Source organism: Somniosus microcephalus, chromosome 31 (assembly GCF_052327205.1).
Source record: "Somniosus microcephalus isolate GS21.2 chromosome 31, FLI_Smic_1.0, whole genome shotgun sequence".
NCBI classification, from domain to species: Eukaryota; Metazoa; Chordata; class Chondrichthyes; order Squaliformes; family Somniosidae; genus Somniosus; species Somniosus microcephalus.
In genome coordinates, this window is record NC_141017.1 from 9,486,702 (window position 1) to 9,505,901 (window position 19,200).

At 47.3% G+C, this 19,200-nt stretch overlaps 1 protein-coding gene across 1 annotated transcript in view; it reads right to left on the reverse strand.

Moving 5' to 3' along the window:
• LOC147097566 (hepatic lectin-like) overlaps positions 1-19,200 on the reverse strand; it is a 78,259-nt gene that overhangs the window by 53,450 nt on the left and 5,609 nt on the right. The window lies entirely within an intron of this gene.

Genomic DNA, 19,200 nt, shown 5'->3' on the forward strand with positions numbered 1-19,200 from the left:
ATCCAGGGAACCACCCATCATGGAGAAAATCCTTAGACCTATTCGTCTGGACTTGGACCCGAATACACCAGCAGCTGGCAGGGTATGGAAGCATTGGTATCGTACTTTTGAGAATTTTCTGGATGAATGTAAAGCGGATGCTCCTGCTAAATTGAAGGTACTTGTCAATTATGTGACCCCAAAAGTGTTCGAATATGTTGATGACTGGGATAATTACGAAGAGGTGATTCGGGCACTTAAGAAACTGTATGCGAAGACCCCAAATGAGGTCTATGCTAGACATCTACTGGCCACAGCCCGACAAGGGCCAGGGGAATCAATTGACGAATTCCTGCAAGAACTTCGCAGGCTCAGCGTAGATTGTAACTTTCAGGCAGCCTCAGCTGAGCTGTACCGCCAAGAAATGATTCGTGATGCTTTCATCTGCGGGATTGCCTCTCCATTTATACGCCAGCGTCTACTAGAAAGTAAAACACTTGAGCTACAAAAAGCTTTTGACCTAGCTTGTTCACTGGATTTGGCAAAGAGAAATGCAGACCTCTATCAGCTGCCCAGATCTCGATCTGCTGCTGTAGCTGCAACCAGACAATTCAAGCGGTCTCAGGTGAACCCTATCATGGGGGAATCTAATTCTGATAATTCTGATGAAGAAGAGGAGGACGACCCCACTTTAGCAGCCTCTTGGCAATCTAGGAAGGAATGCTTCTTTTGTGGAGATGCTTTTCACCCTAGGAAAACCTGCCCTGCTCACAATGCAATCTGCAGTTATTGCGGGAAAAAAGGACACTTTGCTAAAGTTTGCCTATCAAGGGCCTCTACGAGGGCCAATCCAGCTAAGGCCTACCGAACTGCCCCAATTAGGGCCTATCAAGATGCTCCAGCTAGGACCTATCAAGCTTCCTCTCGAGCTCTCTCCCAAAGAAGCACACCGAGAGTTTTAGCCACTCTCTGTGCAACGACACCAATTACAGCTGCTTGCCCACAGAACCTGTCTCAGGCAGCCACAAAAATTTCAATTAAAGGGCATACCTTAGATGCCTTAATTGACTCAGGAAGTACTGATAGTTTCATTAAGGAACAGATTGTTGCGAAATTGAAACTACATGTCTTCCCATCGGACCAGGCAATTGCGATGGCCCAGTCATCACTTAATACCAGAATCTCCGGCTTTTGTGTTGTTGATATGACACTTCATGGTCGTATGTATCCCTCCACCTGACTTTCGGTGCTCAAAGACTTATGTAGTGATCTCCTCTTAGGGCTGGACTTCCAAAAACAGCATAAGAAACTCACCATTGAGTTTGGTGGATCCAAACCCGGACTTACTATTTCTAATATACCATCTAAATTACCATTTTGTGCATTATCAGCAGCTTCACTTGATGAACCCTCATTATTTGCCAGTATTCCGCCTCAATGCCAACCGATAATAACGAAATCATGGCGCTTTAATCAGGAAGACCAATCTTTTATTGCGGCTGAAATCTCTCGACTTCTAGCAGAGGATATCATTGAACCATGTTCGTCGCCCTGGCGGGCTCAAGTCGTCATTGTCAAGAACCCTCTAAAACCTCACAAACAGCGACTATGCATCGATTATTCGCAAACCATCAATCAATATACCGACTTGGACGCCTACCCATTGCCACGCATTGATGATATGGTTAATAAACTGGCCGAATACAAAGTGTTCTCAACTTACGATTTAAAAAGTGCCTATCATCAGTTACCCTTGAAGGTCTCAGATAAGCAGTACACAGCCTTTGAGGCTAATGGACGGCTGTACCAATTTTGTCGCCTCCCATTCGGGGTTACTAATGGAGTGGCTGTCTTTCAACGGGCAATGGATGGCCTGGTTAAGCAGGAAAACCTAAGGGACACTTTTCCCTATCTTGATAACATTACCATTGCAGGTCACGATCAACAGGAACACGACACCAACCTCCAAAAATTTCGGGATGCCCTCCATCGCCGTAATTTGACCCTGAATGAATCCAAATCTGTTGAGTCGCAACCGACCATCAACATCCTTGGCTACTGCGTAGGCAATGGTATCATTAAGCCAGACCCAGAAAGACTTCGCCCGCTCCAAGAGCTCCCGTCACCTAAGAATCCGACTTCTTTACGTCGGGCTCTCGGTCTGTTTGCATACTACGCTAAATGGATTCCTCATTTTTCAGACAAAATCCAACCCTTGCTGCATGCTAGATCATTTCCACTGGGAACAGCGGCTGTTGCAGCCTTTAACCTTCTCAAAAAACAGTTGGAGAAAGCGGCTCTTCACTCCATTGATGAGAATCTCCCTTTCGTGGTTGAATGTGATGCCTCGGAGGTGGCGATCTCGGCTACTCTGAATCAGGAAGGTCGTCCTGTAGCATTTATGTCCAGGACCTTACAAGGTGCCGAGCTACATTATCCTCCAGTTGAGAAAGAAGCCACAGCCATCATAGAGGCAGTACGGAAGTGGAACCATTTTTTAGCTCGCCAGCACTTTACATTGATCACGGACCAACGATCAGTCGCTTTCATGCTCGATAATCGAAAACGAACCAAAATTAAGAATAATAAAATACAACTTTGGAGGATGGAACTGGCCTCTTTTGGTTATACCATTCTCTATCGGCCTGGCAAGGAGAATGTGGCCCCGGACACCCTCACACGGGCATTCTGCTCCACTATGTCATCCTCCACTCTCATGGATGTCCACAATGGTTTGTGTCATCCTGGCGTTACGCGCATGCTACATTTCGTACGATCACGGAATCTCCCTTTTTCCACTGGAGATGTAAAGAAAATATGCTCAGAATGCCGGCTTTGTGCGGAATTAAAACCTCTGTTCTTCCGCCCCTCAGATGGTATACTCATACATGCAACCCAACCGATGCAATGACTTAGCATCGATTTTAAGGGCCCAGTGCCCTCTTCAACTCGGAACACATATTTGCTCACCATGATCGACGAATATTCACGTTTTCCGTTTGCCTTCCCCTGCTCCAATATGCTGGCGTCCACAGTAATCTGCTGCCTTGAGCAGGTATTTTCTCTCTGTGGCATGCCGGCTTATATTCACTCAGATCGGGGTCCATCCTTTATGTCAAGGGAACTCAAGGACTACCTCTCAGAACGGGGAATTGCTACAAGCAAAACAACACCATACCATCCCATCGGAAATGGGCAGGTAGAGAGGTATAACGGTATCATCTGGAATTCCGTACGTCTCGCTTTAAGATCTCGGGGCCTACCAGACCAGCAATGGGAAACAGTGCTTCCGGATGCATTGCACTCTATACGGTCCCTGCTTTCTACAGCCACAAATACTACACCTCATGAGCGGTTCTTTGGATTCCAGCGTCGCTCATCTCATGGGACATCACTCCCGTCATGGCTAACTACTCCTGGACCTGTATTACTCCGAAGATACGTTCGGACGTCTAAAAATGACCCTCTTGTAGACGAGGTCGAACTAACCGATGCCAACCCCACCTATGCAAACATACGATATTCCGACGGCCGAGAATCTACCGTATCATTACGGGATCTGGCTCCCTGCCCACCAGGACCTAGTGGGACATCGGGTGATGACATTTCACCAGGAAACTCTTGGGACCTATCGGGTACCCCTCTCCAGGATCCTGATCGGACACCAACTAGCTTGGTGCCGGTAGAACCCCGTGCTCAAGGTTGCGACCCTCCCAGTACCGCGCATGAAAGTACTGATCTGCCACAGACCAGCTCTGCACCTCCCTCTGAACAGAGGCAGTCCGACTTTGAACCTATTGGGGCTCGTACTCGAAGCCATGATCTCCCCGACCCTTCACAGGGCAATCCAGGCCACACAGACTCTGACCAATGGCCAACCGCATGTAAGCGGACCAGCGACCCTCTACGACGGGAATCCAAACGAGTGCGACTCTTCCTTGTTCGGCGGCTGCGGACCAAAAGGTAGACCACAGCCTCCTAATCCTGCAGGAGGGAAGAATGTGATAAAAATGATAACTTCCGGGAAGTTATGTCATCACTTCCTGTGAACTATGAACTATGAACTATGAACTGTGTACATACCTCACTTCCTGTCATATGTCACTTCCTGTTGGACTGGTATAAATACTGGTCTATTCAGTATTGTAAGAGGCTTCTACCAGAGGCATGGTAAAGACCTCTCTTGTGTATATAGTGTGTTTATAAGTTACTTAAAGCTTACTTTAAAGTTACTTGATGGTAAGTCTCCTTTTTCTTACATCAATTATTGACACACATCTGGATTAAATTGAGCTCCTACCATTAAAGTGAAGGTTACCAAAGCATGGAATGGTAAGCCTTGGATGATGACCCAATTAGATTGCCCCGAACAGCAGAAGAGAAGCATTACAGTGAGGGACATGGAGCTACCAGGCATCATTGGGATGTTGGAAGCGCAGTGAGTGTAAGCGTACGGCAATACTTTGAGAAAGCACAGGGAACTGGCTCTATCGATGCTGAGCCTTGCCCAGCCTTTATCAACATTTTGCTGCCCCCATCTCCCACAACCTCTACTGTCTCTGCTATTATCTGCGAAGCTTACTCTTTGTGTGGGCTCAGGGTTTTCAGTATGGATGTCTCTCTCTCTCAGGTGCAGTTGTTTGTCTGGTTGTGTGCAAGAGACATTGTGGGGAGAGACATTGTTAAAGGAATGTCAGTGGTATGGCACTTGTTTCCCCATGTGAGTACATGCATCCCATGATGATAAGGCCTGGAGGCGCATTGTCCCCTTAAATAAACAATCCTTGAAATCTGAGCAGAACTCTTTGTGGCAAACTATGTGAGTTGACAGAATGGTTGTGAGTTCAACAAGTTCTTGAGTGTTTGCCAAGGTTTCCCTTTGCATAAATGAATTTCCCTGACACCCAGCTCATGACAGAGAAAGAGAATGAGAAGTAAGGAGGTGAGTGAAGCCTTTGTCTGTGGTACAGGATGTGGACTGACAACAATGCATTGACTTGCCTAGCCTGGCCTTGTGAGGTCATTAAACTCCTTCCTGCCCTGTGTGGGAAATCTTGGTGTGGTGGTGGTTGCATTGACTGCCCTTGCCACCTCCCTCCCTATAGCCTGACCCGCCCTCTTATGGGACTTCGGTGCCAAACAGACAAGTCCTTCTCACCCTGACTTCAGCCACGTCTCCCTGGATGCATCTGTCAATCTGGAACACATCCTGCTGCTGACCCTCTGAGGCTCCTCCTCCTTCAGACTGTGTCCTTCCTGCTTAAAAAGTGATGCCACCCTTGAACTATCTGCAGCTTCTTAAAGGCTGCAGGAGCAATAAATTTCCCTCCTCCCCAGTGGTGGCAACCCAATCCTGGACTCTGAATTCTCAGAGGAGCTAATTCCCTCTGAGGGTGCACTGTCACAGGACTCGTGCATCCCATGCACCAGCGCAGATACCCGCAGTTCAGTGGGCCAGTTAGACAAATAGTTAGTTTTCACCTGGTCACTCACAGTTCACAAGTGAGCAAGTACAGACAGTGGTGGCACTGACAGCAGCGGAGAGTCCCCGCCGGAGGGTGAAGCCCGCTCCAAGCTCTAATCAGCTGGACACAGATGCTGTACCCTGGGCGCCATCAGTGAAAAGGCGAATCATTCAGCAGCAGCAGCAACGTGTGATGTACTAACAGGCCTTCCAATCACACTGCCAATGATTGCAAAGAGAATGGAGGAGTCTGCCTCAAGATTAGTGGGTTGATGTCGCAGGCCATTGACATGATGTCTACTTCCATTGATAGAGTGGCCAGCTCCATGGAACATCAAATACACCAATCAAATGAGTCCATGCAGCCCTTGACCACGATTGGTCAGGCTCTGGATGCCAACATCTCTGGATACCTTAAATAGGATGACAGATACCTTAGCCTTGGCCTTACAGCACTCCACCAAAGTGCTCTCCACCACAGTGGTAGCAGTGAAATGTGGCTCAACTCCACTTCTCACCTGTTGCCCCCCCGCCCCCAGTCAGTAGCCCACACGCTACCTCCTCTCCCGATGGCTGAGTCTGCCCCAGCACAGGTGCAGGTGGAGCAGTTTTTGGCGGGGCCCTCACGGGCTCCAAAACCCTGAGGACGTCAGCCAAGAGCACCTCAGCAGTCAGAGCAGAGATCTGAGCAGCCTGCCTCTGCCTCTGCTCAAGCCACATGGGTGCACCCTGTATGAGCGCTAGGAAAAGAAAGAGTAAAGCTTTGTAGTTCACCAAGGGTATGCACATGGGTGTTTGAGAAAATGTTAGGTTGTTAAGTTTCCATTGTTTAGGACAATCACATACAATGTATTACTTTGCACCACTTTCCCGTGTTGCCCATTCTTGGTTGCTGGGTGAACATAAGAACATAAGAAATAGGAGCAGGAGTAGGCCAATCGGCCCCTCGAGCCTGCTCCACCATTCAATAAGATCATGGCTGATCTGATCCTAACCTCAAATCTTCTATCACTCTGCATCCACCCGAACCCATGTGATCTCCCGGGAGAGGCGAAAAACCAGATAAAGACCCAATCCGACCCATCCAGGAGATCACTCTGTCCCTATATTTTCTACAGTACTTACCTTCTACAGACCCCAACCATCTCCTCATTAGGCCCACTCCACTACCCACAGGCCATGACCATTCCGAACCGAGACTCATGTCCAATTTCCTGCCCGCTCCCCGTAACCCTTAATTCCCTTTACTTCTAGGAAACTATCTATTTCTGTTTTAAATTTATTTAATGATGTAGCTTCCACAGCTTTCTGGGGCAGCAAATTCCACAAACCTACCACCCTCTGAGTGAAGAAGTTTCTCCTCATCTCAGTTTTGAATGAGCAGCCCCTTATTTTAAGATTATGCCCCCTAGTTCTAGTTTCACCCATCATTGGGAACATCCTCACCGCATCCACCCGATCAAGCCCCTTCACAATCTTATATGTTTCAATAAGATCGCCTCTCATTCTTCTGAACTCCAATGAGTAGAGTCCCAATCTACTCAACCTCTCCTCATATGACCACCCCCTCATCCCCGGGATTAACCGAGTGAACCTTCTTTGTACTGACTCGAGAGCAAGTATGTCTTTTCTTAAGTATGGACACCAAAACTGTATGCAGTATTCCAGGTGCGGTCTCACCAATACCTTGTACAACTGCAGCAATACCTCCCTGTTTTTATATTCCAACCCCCTAGCAATAAAAGCCAACATTCCATTGGCCTTCTTAATCACTTGCTGCACCTGCATACTAACTTTTTGAGTTTCGTGCACCAGGACCCCCAGACCCCTTTGTACTACAGTACTTTCCAGTTTCTTGCCATTAAGATAATAACTTTCTCTATGATTTTTCCTGCCAAAGTGCATAACCTCACACTTTCCAGTATTGTATTCCATCTGCCAAATCTCTGCCCACTTAGTTAGCCTGTCTGTGTCCCTTTGCAGGTTTTTTATGTCCTCCTCACTCACTACTTTCCGTCCCATCTTTGTATCATCTGCAAACTTTGATATGTTACACTCGGTCCCCTCCTCCAAATCGTTAATATAGATTGTAAAGAGTTGGGGACCCAGCACTGACCCCTGCGGAACACCACTAGTTACTGGTTGCCAATCTGAGAATGAACCATTTATCCCAACTCTCTGCTTTCTGTTAGAGAGCCAATCCTCCACCCACGCCAGAATATTACCCCCAATCCCGTGATTTTTTATCTTGAGCAATAATCTTTTGTGTGGCACCTTGTCAAATGCCTTTTGGAAGTCTAAATACACTACGTCCAGTGGTTCCCCTTTATCCACCCTGTATGTTACTTCCTCAAAAAACTCAAGCAAATTTGTCAAACATGACTTCCCCTTCATGAAACCATGCTGAGTTTGTCCTATTAAATTATGTTTATCCAAATGTCCCGTTACTGTCTCCTTAATAATGGACTCTAACATTTTACCAACCAGAGATGTTAGGCTAACAGGTCTATAGTTTCCAGCCTTCTGCCTACTACCCTTTTTAAATAAGGGTGTTACATTAGCAGTTTTCCAATCTGCCAGGACCTTTGCTGAGTCCAGTGAGTTTTGGAAAATTATTACCAATGCATCCACAATCCCTACCGCTACTTCCCTCAAGACCCTAGGATGCAAGCCATTAGGTCCAGGGGATTTATCCGCCTTGAGTCCCATTATTTTACCAAGTACCACTTCCTTAGTGATTTTAATCGTAATTAGTTCCTCCCCCCCTAGAGCCCCCTGTTTGTCCAGTGTTGGGATATTCTTAGTGTCCTCTACTGCAAAGACTGATACAAAATAATTGTTCAGTGTTTTTGCCATCTCCATGTTTCCCACCATTAATTTCCTGGTCTCATCCTCTAAGGGACCAACATTTACTTTAGCCACCCTTTTTCTTTTTATATAACTATAGAAACTTTTACTGTCTGTTTTTATATTTTTTGCTAATTTACTTTCATAATCTATCTTCCCTTTCTTAATCAATCTTTCAGTTATTTTTTGCTGTCTTTTAAAGACTTCCCAATCTTCCATCCTCCCACAAGATTTGGCTACCTTATATGCCCTTGTTTTTAGTCGGATACTATCCTTAATTACTTTAATTAGCCACGGATGGCTATCTTTTCTTTTACACCCTTTTTTCCTCAGTGGAATATATATTTTTTGGAAGTTGTAAAATAACTCCTTAAATGTACACCACTGGTCATGTACCATCTTACCCTTTAATCTATTTTCCCAGTCCACTCTAATTAATTCCGCTCTCATAACTTCATAGTCTCCTTTATTCAAGCTCAGCACGCTTGTTTGAGATCCAGCCTTCTCACCCTCTAATTGAATATGGAACTCAACCATGTTATGGTCACTCATTCCAAGGGGATCCTTTACTAGGACATTTTTAATTAATCCTGTCTCATTACACAGGACCAAATCTAAGGTTGCTTGCCCCCTGGTCGGTTCAGTTACATACTGCTCAAGAAACCCATCCCTAATACACTCAATGAACTCATCCTCAAGGCTGCTCTGCCCAATTTGATTTGTCCAGTTAATATGATAATTAAAATCCCCCATAATTATAGCTGTTCCCTTATTACAAGCCTCAACTATTTCCTGATTAATACTCCGTCCAACAGAGTTGCAACTGTTCGGAGGCCTATAGACTACACCCACTAGTGTTTTTTTCCCCTTATTATTCCTTATCTCCACCCAAACTGTTTCACTATCCTGCTCCTTTGACCCAATATCATTTCTCTGTATTATAGTGATTCCTTCCTTTATTAACATAGCCACCCCACCTCCTCTCCCTTCCTGCCTGTCCTTCCTGATTGTTAAATAACCTGGTATGTTTAATTCCCAGTCATGGTCACCCTGCAGCCATGTTTCTGTAATGGCCACAAGATCATACCCATATGTCATTATTTGTGCCGTTAACTCATTCATTTTGTTACGAATGCTACGTGCATTCAGATAAAGAACTTTCAAATATGTTTTGTAACACTTAGTTCCTGTTTTTTCCCTTTTTAGGACTTTACTTTTTACTCCATACCATCTGTCCCTTCCTGACACATTCTGTTTTTTAATTCCCCCACTGCTACTTAAGTCTATGACCTTCTCTGTTGTCATTTCTATTATTTGCTCTCTAGAAACCACCCCCCCACTAATTAGTTTAAAGCCCTCTCTACAGCCCTAGTTATATGATTCGCCAGGACTCTAGTCCCAGCACTGGCCAAGTGGAGTCCGTCCCAACAGAACAGCTCCCTCCTGTCCCAGTACTGGTGCCAGTGTCCCAAGAAGCAAAACCCATTTCTCCCACACCAGTCTTTGAGCCACGCATTTAACACTTTAATTTTATTTATCCTAGCCAAATTCGCTCATGGCTCAGGTAATAACCCAGAGATTATTACCCTTGAGGTTCTGTTTTTTAATTTGACCCCTAGCTGCTCATACTCCTTTAACAGAACCGTCTTCCTTGTCCTATCTACGTCGTTTGTACCAACATGGACCACGACAACTGGATCCTCCCCCTCCCACTCCAAGTTTCTTTCCAGCCCAGAAGAGATGTCCTTAACCCTGGCACCAGGCAGGCAACACAGCCTTCGGGACTCCCGCTCTTGACTGCAGAGAACCCTATCTATCCCCCTAATGATACTATCCCCTACCACTACAACATTTCTTTTTACTCCCTCCACTTGAATGGCCCCCTGTACCACGGTGCTGTGGCCAGGTTGCTCATCCTCCCTGCAGTCCCCGCTCCCGCCCTCACAGGGAGTAAGAACCTCGATCCTGCTGGACAAGAACAAGGGCTGCGTCTCCTTCAACACTACATCCTGGAACCCTGTACCTTCCTCACTCATAGTCACACCGTCCTGTCCCTGAGCACGGACTACATCTGCAGTAATTAACTTCATAGATGTGACCATCTCCTGAAACATAGAGTCCAGGAACTTCTCCCCCTCCCTGATGTGTCGCAGTGTCTGAAGCTCGGTCTCAAGCTCCATAACATGGAACTTGAGTTCCTCTAGCAGCAAACACTTGTCGCAGATGTAATCACCGTGAGCCTCAATGGGGTTCACCGGCTCCCACATCTCGCAACAGTAACACATCACCTGCTCCATTCTATATAATTAATTTAATTTCTTATTATTAGTTATGAAAATCCTGCCCGGATATATATGATAATATCACACCACTATTCAATAGGACTTACCAACTTAAAGGTATAAAAGAGAAGAGAAGGAAGAAAACCAACCAACCAGCTGATCACCAACCTCCTCCTTGAATACCGTCTGTGGAGCCTGTTTGGTTGACTCGTCTTGCTGCTCCACCTCCGCAGTGCTGTCTAAGCCTGGGAGTGGGGAACAAAACAGAGCAAAAAACACACCCTCACCTCCCACTTATCCGAACTCTCCCACTTAGCAAAACTCCAACAGCACTCAATGCACAAAGCACTCTGTGCACTGCACTAGCCCCTCCCCGTTTATACCCGGATTCTACTTCCTGTTTAAACTGCCCAAGAGTTTAAAAAACCCTTAAAAAATTAAACTTACTTCAAATAATTGACTTCTTAACACACTAAAATTCACAAAATACACTTAAATGATTTTTCTCCCACTTAGCAAAACTCCAACAGCACTCAGAGCAACTCACCTTTTCAGTTGCTTCTTGATGAATGGGAAGACATGAATTGACAGGGATCAATGGATGTGCAATGGGTGATTGGTTGTTTATAGGACTGCTTTGTTTTAGTGAGATTGCGGAGAGGAGTGAGGAGAGTGGCTGTTGGTGTGATTGCTACATTGATCCAGTGCTGGCATCTAACTGAACCTTACAGCTATAAGAGAATCCCTGGCACCCGGACAGCAGTGTGAGTGGCTGGTGCTGCATTGGGGTTGCCATATTCCTCTTGCTCTTCCTCCTCGGATCCACCTGTAGACAGTGTGCACTCAGTGCCTTGTTCCTCCTGTGGTTCCTATCCTACACAATGATGTGCAGAGCGCAGCACACCACGATCATTCTGGACACCCTGGCTGGTGCATACTGAAGGGCACCTCCAGATCTGTCCAGGCACCTGAAGCGCATCTTGAGTATGCCGATTGCTTGCTAAGTGACACATTTGGGGATCATTTTCTTTCGTTGTACTGCACTTGGGCTTCATTGGTGGATTTCTCACTGGTGTTAGCAACCAAATTAGAAGTGGGTGACCTTTGTCTCCTATCAGCCACACCTTAAGTCTGCTTGCAGGTCCTAAGACATCAGGGAGCCTGGACTACCGCAGGATGAAAGCACCATGGCAGCTCCCCGGGAATCTTGCGCGCACAGCAGCTGCACATTGATGGATTGGAAGCCCTTGCAGTGATGAATACTCCTGGTTGATCTGGGGTGCACATATTGCCATGCGTGTGCAGTCGAAGATGCCCTGCACCTGTGGGAAGCCAGCCAGAGATGCAAACCCAAGCGCCCGCTCATTCTGACTGGCATCATCTCAGGCGATGTTGACACAATTGCCAGCCATATCAAACAGGCCATCAGTCATCTGTCTTATATATTTATGGGCCGCCAACTGGGAGACCCTGGATATGTCTCCAGCAGTGCCCTGGAAGGATCTGGAGGTAAAAAGGTTGAGGGCTGTGGTCACTTTTACAGCCTCTGGTGGCAACCAGGTCCAGAAGGGAGCAGGTCTTCTTCTACCAGGCTGCAGATGTCTGCCACCACCTGACACAACAACCTGAGCCTCCTGAAACACTGCTGTTCGGACATGTCAAGGAAACTCAGCCTCTGCCTGTACGTCCTGTGTTGCGGGTAGTGCCCCCTCTGCTGCCCTCTCTGCTGCTCACCCCTTTGCTTCTCCCTCTCTGCTGCTCCCCTCTCTGCTGTCCAGCTACAGGTCACTCAAAAGCAGTTTTGATAGGTGGTCAGTACATGCGGAGAGAGAATCATTTATGTCAATTAGCATGGCGGCAGGAAGGGAAGTTGGGTGGTTAGCAGTTTGGTGGGAAGGGTGTCAAGAGAGCAGGGGATGGGTCTCATGGACAAGATGAGATCAGAGAGTGCAGCAGGGGAGATAGGAGAGAAACTAGACAAAGACACAGGATCAGCACTCGGTAAGGGAAGAGCCTGGGGGCAGGTTTGGCCCGGTGTGCTAGGGGAAGGTACGGAAGCAGCAGAGGCAGCTGAACAGATGGTCTCAATCTTAATGATGAAGAAATCCATGAGCTCTTCGTACTGTTTGTTGCACTTGAGGAAGGAGTGGGCATGGGAGAGGGGTTTCAGGAGATGTTTGATAGTGGAGAAAAGAAACCAGTTTATATTTGCCATTCAGGGTGATCCTGGAGTAGTGGGTGGCTTTGGCAGAGGAGAGTGAGGTCCGATAGCACTTGACCTGTTCCTGCCAAATCTGGTGATGGATGGCTAAACTAGTTGTGGGCCAAATATGCTCAATCTGTGTCCCTTGCACTTGAAGGAGCAAAGGTGAGGGTCATGTCAGGGGGAATGATGCGGGCAGGAGCGAGTAATAGTTTTGTTGGGGACAAGACCATCAAATGTGGAGGTGAGTTTCTATTTGAGCAGATCGTGAGCTGCAGAAGTATCATGGTGAGTGCAGAACTAATGTCTAGACAGTTGGCAGTTTCAAAGTGCAGTTGTCAGTAACTTGGAGGAGAGTTATTTTCAGGAATGGATGCAGAAGGTAGTGGGGTTGGAAGGGAGTTAGGAGGTGCAAGGAAGGGGTCGGAAATGACCTAATCAGCGATCAAGACCATGGAAGTGGGAGGCTTCATGAGATGGAAAGATCAAGTGTCTGGCCGTGGTTATGGGGAGAGAATTTCTATGGAGGGAGAGGTTTGGGGAGGACGGGCAGGCAGTGAATTGAGAGGAAATAGGGTGAGGATAGATGAGATGGAGATTGAAATCACCAAGAATGAGAAAGTGTTCCATGCAGATACTGAGAGGGGAAAGAAGGATGTCTATCTCAATGAGAAACTCGGCACTGGGCTTGGGTGGGGTTGGTGGAGAAGACAAATTCTAAAAGAGACGAGGTGTGGAGTAAGGTGAGGCGGTCGAAGGAGGAGAAGGTATCAGACAAATAGCGGGAGAGACCAAGGTGTAATTTGGTGGTAAGAGCCACACCACTACCATGGCAGCTTGGGTGGGGCACGTGGTGGAAGGAAAATCCGGCAGGGAGGCTTCAGTAAGGGGCAAAGTCTCACCACCGCTGAGCCGAGTTTCAGTCAAAGCCATGAAGTCAATGCAACCATCCACAATAAGGTCGTGGATGACAACGGCCTTGTTCACGAGCGAGTGGACATTCTGGAGGGAGGTGTGGAGGGGCAGTGAATGTTCATCTACAGGCGAAGTATAAGGGGGCAGTATTGTGTGAGGTGAGCACTGGTTTTTCAGCTTTGTTAGTTTCTGGCTAGTTGGTTACTTTTCTCCTCTGCTCTCATCTACGGTGACCTCCAACTTTGCCATCAACTTTCGGCTCCGCAACCGATTCTGCACATCTCCTGGATCTTCATTCCCATGGAAATAACCTCCCTTCTCCAATTCTCTGCCCTTCGAATAGCTTCTGGATTTCACTCGAACTTGGAGCACATTTCGTCGAAGCTCCATGCCGACTCTACCCTATCTACGTTAACTTTATCCTTCCACAGGACCTTTGACTTTGACTCTGAACACCCTCCTATTGTCTCCTATCTTTTACCTGTTACTACCAGGAAATATGTATCCCAATAATTGCTACATAACCAAGCCTATGAAACTTGAGTTTTCCCTGTGTCCATTCACCAGCTGATCACTTCTATTTCCACTTTTTATTCCCACTTTTTTTTCTGTCTACCCATCCTTGAGTGCTCTATCCTGTCGCCTTTCATTTCTCCTCTCTCGGGTACTTTGCCCTCCCAAATCATTACCCCAACCCTTCATTACACTTCGGCCTTCTTACTCTCCTTCCACCGTCCCCGGCTTGACTCCCTCCTAGAGAAGCCTACAGCTTCCCTCTGTGCCTCTCTTGGAATCCTGCGAAGGGCCCATCGAGGCACTCGTCGCTGCCTCCTCACAAGCAGCAACCCCGTCTGCTCCAACTCTCTCACCAACCTTCCCACTCAGCGCGCCCGCTGGGGGCTAATCTTGCCAATCTCCTCCCCGTCCAACTCACCCCTCCCAGTGCTGACCCTGTGGATTCTGGCAGGGGATCAGCAATCTTTGCATCTCCCTCCAGAATGTCCATTCACTTGTGAACAAGGCCCTTACCATCCATGAGCTTATCGTGGATGATTGCATCGCCATCATGGCCTTGACAGAAACCTGGCTGAGGGGTGATGACACCTCCCCCCCTAAATGAAGCCTCCCTGCCTGGCCATACCTTCCACCACTGGCCCTGCTCAGACTGCCGTGGTGGCGATGTGGCTTTCATCACCAAATCACACCTTGGTGTGTCCCCCTACTCCTCCGCCACTTTCTCCTCCTTTGAGCTTCTCACCTTGTTCCACCTCCTCACCTCTCATTTAAAATTCTCATTCTCTACCGCCCACCCAAGTACCATAAAAATGTTATCACCGAGATATCTTCACTGCTTTCCTCCCTCAGCCTCTGCACCAAGCGATTTCTCATCCTCGGTGATTTCAACCTCCATCTCAATTCAGCATGCTCTCTCTCCTCTGAGCTCACTATCCTCCTATCCTCCCTTAATCTCTCCCTCCATGTAAACTCCCCAACCCATATTCACGGCCACCCCTTTGATCTTACCATCTCTCGTGGCCTCGCTACTTGTATCGTGTCAATCACAGATAAGGCCATCTCTGACTACTTCCATGTATTGCTCTCCACCCACATCCCACTTTCACCCTCCCCCCACTCCCGCTCCCCCCCCCCCCGAGCCTCCCCCACCAACACTACTTCCTTCTGTGTTCACTTCACTCTGAGAAAATACTCTCACCCAAATCACTTGCAACTGCAGTTACGAAATCCAAACTGTCCCGCCTTTGGCCCTCCATTCACCAGGACATTTCAGCAACTACCGATCTGCTCAACCACACCCTCACCACCAACTTTGATGCCCTTGTCCCTATTAAAACCATTACTCTCGCTCACCCTAACCATTCCCCCTGGTATGGCCCTTATCTGCAACCTTTCGTTGAAGGGATGCAGACTTAAACGGATATGGTGGACAACTGGTTTAGCCATTCACCGCCAGATCTGACTGGACAATATATATCGGGTCCTGCTCTTGTCTGCCAAATCTGCTCACTATTCCAGGATCATTCTGGAATGCAAAGATAACCCCCTGACTTCTTTTCTCTGCTGCAAACCATCTACTTTAACCCCTCTCCCCTGTCTCCTCCACCGTCACCTCCAACAACAAGTGCGAGGAGCTCATGGACTTCTTTGCCTCTTAGGTTGAGACCATGCCCCTGCCACTTCGCTTCCTTCCCCAGGCCAAGCTTCCTCTAAGGATCCCCCCTGCCCTAGCCCTGAACTCGCATCTTTCTCCAGTTTCTCTCTGATCTCTCCTCATGACCACTCCGCGCTGATCTTGTCCATGAGACCCATTTCCTGCTCCCTCCATCCTATTCCCACTAAACTGTTGATCATATAACTTCCTTTTCTGACTCCCATGTTAGTGGATATTGTTAACGGTTCTCTCTCCTCAGGTACAGTCCCCCCTCTCCTTCAAATCTGCCATTATCATCCGTCTCATCAAAAAACAGCCCTTGACCCCTCTGTCCTTGCAAACTACCGCCCCATCTCCAACCTCCCTTTGCTCTCCAAAGTCCTTGAACGTGTTGTCGCCTCCCAAATCTGTGCCCATCTTTCCTGCTACTCCATGTTTGAATCCCTCCAATCAGGTTTCCGCCCCGCCACAGTCCCGAAACGGCTCTTATCAAAGTCACAAATGACATCCTTTATAACTGTGACAAAGGTAAACTATCCCTCCTCTTCCTTCTTGACTTGTCTGCACCCTTTGACACGGTGAACTCCTCCAACCTCCTCCAGCCCCTCTCCACCATCGTCCAGCTGGGTGGGAATGCACTCTGCCTGGCTCAATTCTTATCTATCTAATCATAGCCAGAGAATCACCTGCAATGGCTTCTCTTCCCACTCCCACATCGTTACCTGTGGTGCCCCCCCAAGGATCTATCCTTGGCCCCTTTCTATTTCTCATCTATATGCTGCCCCTCAGCGACATCATCTGAAAACAAATCAGATTCCGCATGTATGCTGATGACATCCAGCTCTATCTCACCACCACTTCTCTCGACCCCTCCACTGTCCCTAAATTGTTAGACTGCTTATTTGATATCCAGTATTGAATGAGCAGAAAATTCCTCCATTTAAATATTGGGAAGAACAAAGTTTTTGACTTCGATCCCCACCACAAACTCCATTCCCTAGCCACTGACTCCATTCCTCTCCCGAGCATCTGTCAGAGGCTGAACAACACTGTTCGCAAAGTTGGTTTCATGCTTGACCCTGAAATGAGCTTCCGACCACCTTCCAACCACATATCCACACCATAACTGAGACCGCCTATTTCCACCTCCGTTACATCACCCGTCTCCGCCCCAGCCTCAACTCATCTGTTGCTGAAACCCTCATCCATGACTTTGTTACCTCAAGACTTGACTATTCCAATGCACTCCTGGCTGGCCTCCCACATTCTACCCGACGTAAACTTGAGATCAGAGTCGGCTGCCCGTGTCCTAACTTGCACTAAGTCCCGTTCACCCATCACCCCTGTGCTCTCTGACCTATGTTGGCTCCTGGTTAAGCAATGCCTCGATTTTAAAATTCTCATCCTGGCCTCTTGAACAGCCCTGATTTTAATTGCTAAAGCATTGGAGGCCGTGCCTTCAGCTGTCTAGGCCCTAAGCTCTGGAATTCCCTGCCTACACCTCTCAACCTCTCAACCTCTCCTTCTTCCTTTAAGAAGCTCCTTATAACGTGCCTCTTTGACCAAGCTATTGGTCACCTGCCCTAATATGTCCTTATGTGGCTCGGTGTCAAATTTTGTTTTATGACACTCTTGTGAAGCATCTTGGGATACTTTACTATGTTAAAGTTGCAGTATAAGTACAAGTTGTACACCTATTCAAGAAAGCAGTTAGAGAAAAAACAGGGAACTACAGGCCAGTTAGCCTGACATCAGTCGTCGGGAAAATGCTGGAATCCATTGTTAAGGAAGTGGTATCAGGGCACTTAGAAAATCATAACATGATTAGGCAGAGTCAACATGGTTTTATGAAAGGGAAATCGTGTTTGAGAAATTTATTAGAGTTTTTTGATGATGTAACTAGCAGGGTAGATAAAGGGGAACCAGTAGATGTAGTATATTTGGATTTACAAAAGGCATTCGATAAGGTGCCACATAAAAGATTATGACAGAAGATTAGGGCTCACGGGGTTGGGGGTAATATAGTAGCATGGATCGAGGATTGGTTAACGGACAGAAAACAGAGAGTAGGGATAAACGGATCTTTTTCAGGTTGGCAGGCTGTAACTAGTGGGGTGCCACAAGGATCGGTGTTGGGGCCTCAGTTATTTACAATCTATATCAATGATCTAGATGAAGGGACCGAATGTAACGTATCCAAGTTTGCTGACGATACAAAGCTAGGTGGGACAGTAAGCTGTGAGGAGAACACAGAGAGTCTGCAAAGGGATATAGGTAGACTGAGTGAGTGGGCAGTAAGGTGGCAGATGGAGTATAATGTAGGGAAATGTGAGGTTATTCACTTTGGTAGGAAGAATAGAAAAACAGAATAATTTTTAAATGGTGAGAAACTTTCAAATGTTGGTGTTCAGAGAGATTTGCGTGTCCTTGTGCAAGAAACACAGAAAGTTAGCATGCAGGTACAGCAAGCAATAAGGAGGACAAATGACATGTTGGCCTTTATTGCAAGGGGGTTGGAGTATAAGAATAAGGAAGTCTTGCTACAATTGTACAGGGCCTTGGTAAGACCACACCTGGAGTACTGTGCACAGTTCTGCTCTCATTATCTAAGGAAGGATATACTTGCCTCGGAGGCGGTGCAACAAAGGTTCACCAGATTGATTCCTGGGATGAGAGGGCTGTCCTATGAGGAGAGATTGTGTAGAATGGGCCGATACTCTCTGGAGTTTAGAGGAATGAGAGGTGATCTCATTGAAACATACAAGATTCTGAAGGAGATTGACAGGGTAGATGCTGAGAGGCTGTTACCCCTGGCTGGAGTGTCTAGAACCAGGGGTCACAGTCTCAGGATAAGGGGCGGCCATTTAAGACTGAGATGAGGAGGAATTTCTTCACTCAGAGGGTTGTGAATCTTTGGAATTCTCTGCTCCAGAGGGCTGTGAATGCTGAGTCTATGAGTACATTCAAGGCTGAGATCGATAGATTTTTGGACTCATGGGGAATCAAGGGATATGGAGATGGGGCAGGAAAGTGGAGTTGAGGTCGATGATCAGCCATGATCTTATTGAATGGTGGAGCAGGCTCGAGGGGCCGTGTGGCCTACTCCTGATCTTCTTATGTTCTTATGTAAGTTGTTGCTGTTGTTGTTATAATCGGGATGGGAAGGTGGTTGGCGAGGTTTCCCCAGGGGTGCACTATGTGTGAACAAGAGAAGGATGAGGCAGATAGGGTTGTTGCTTGTCAGGAGGCAGTGACGGGTTCCTCAATAGACCCTTCGAGAGAGGCACAGAGGAAAGCTGTGGGTTTATCCAAAGTGGATACAAACATGTCACAGTACCAG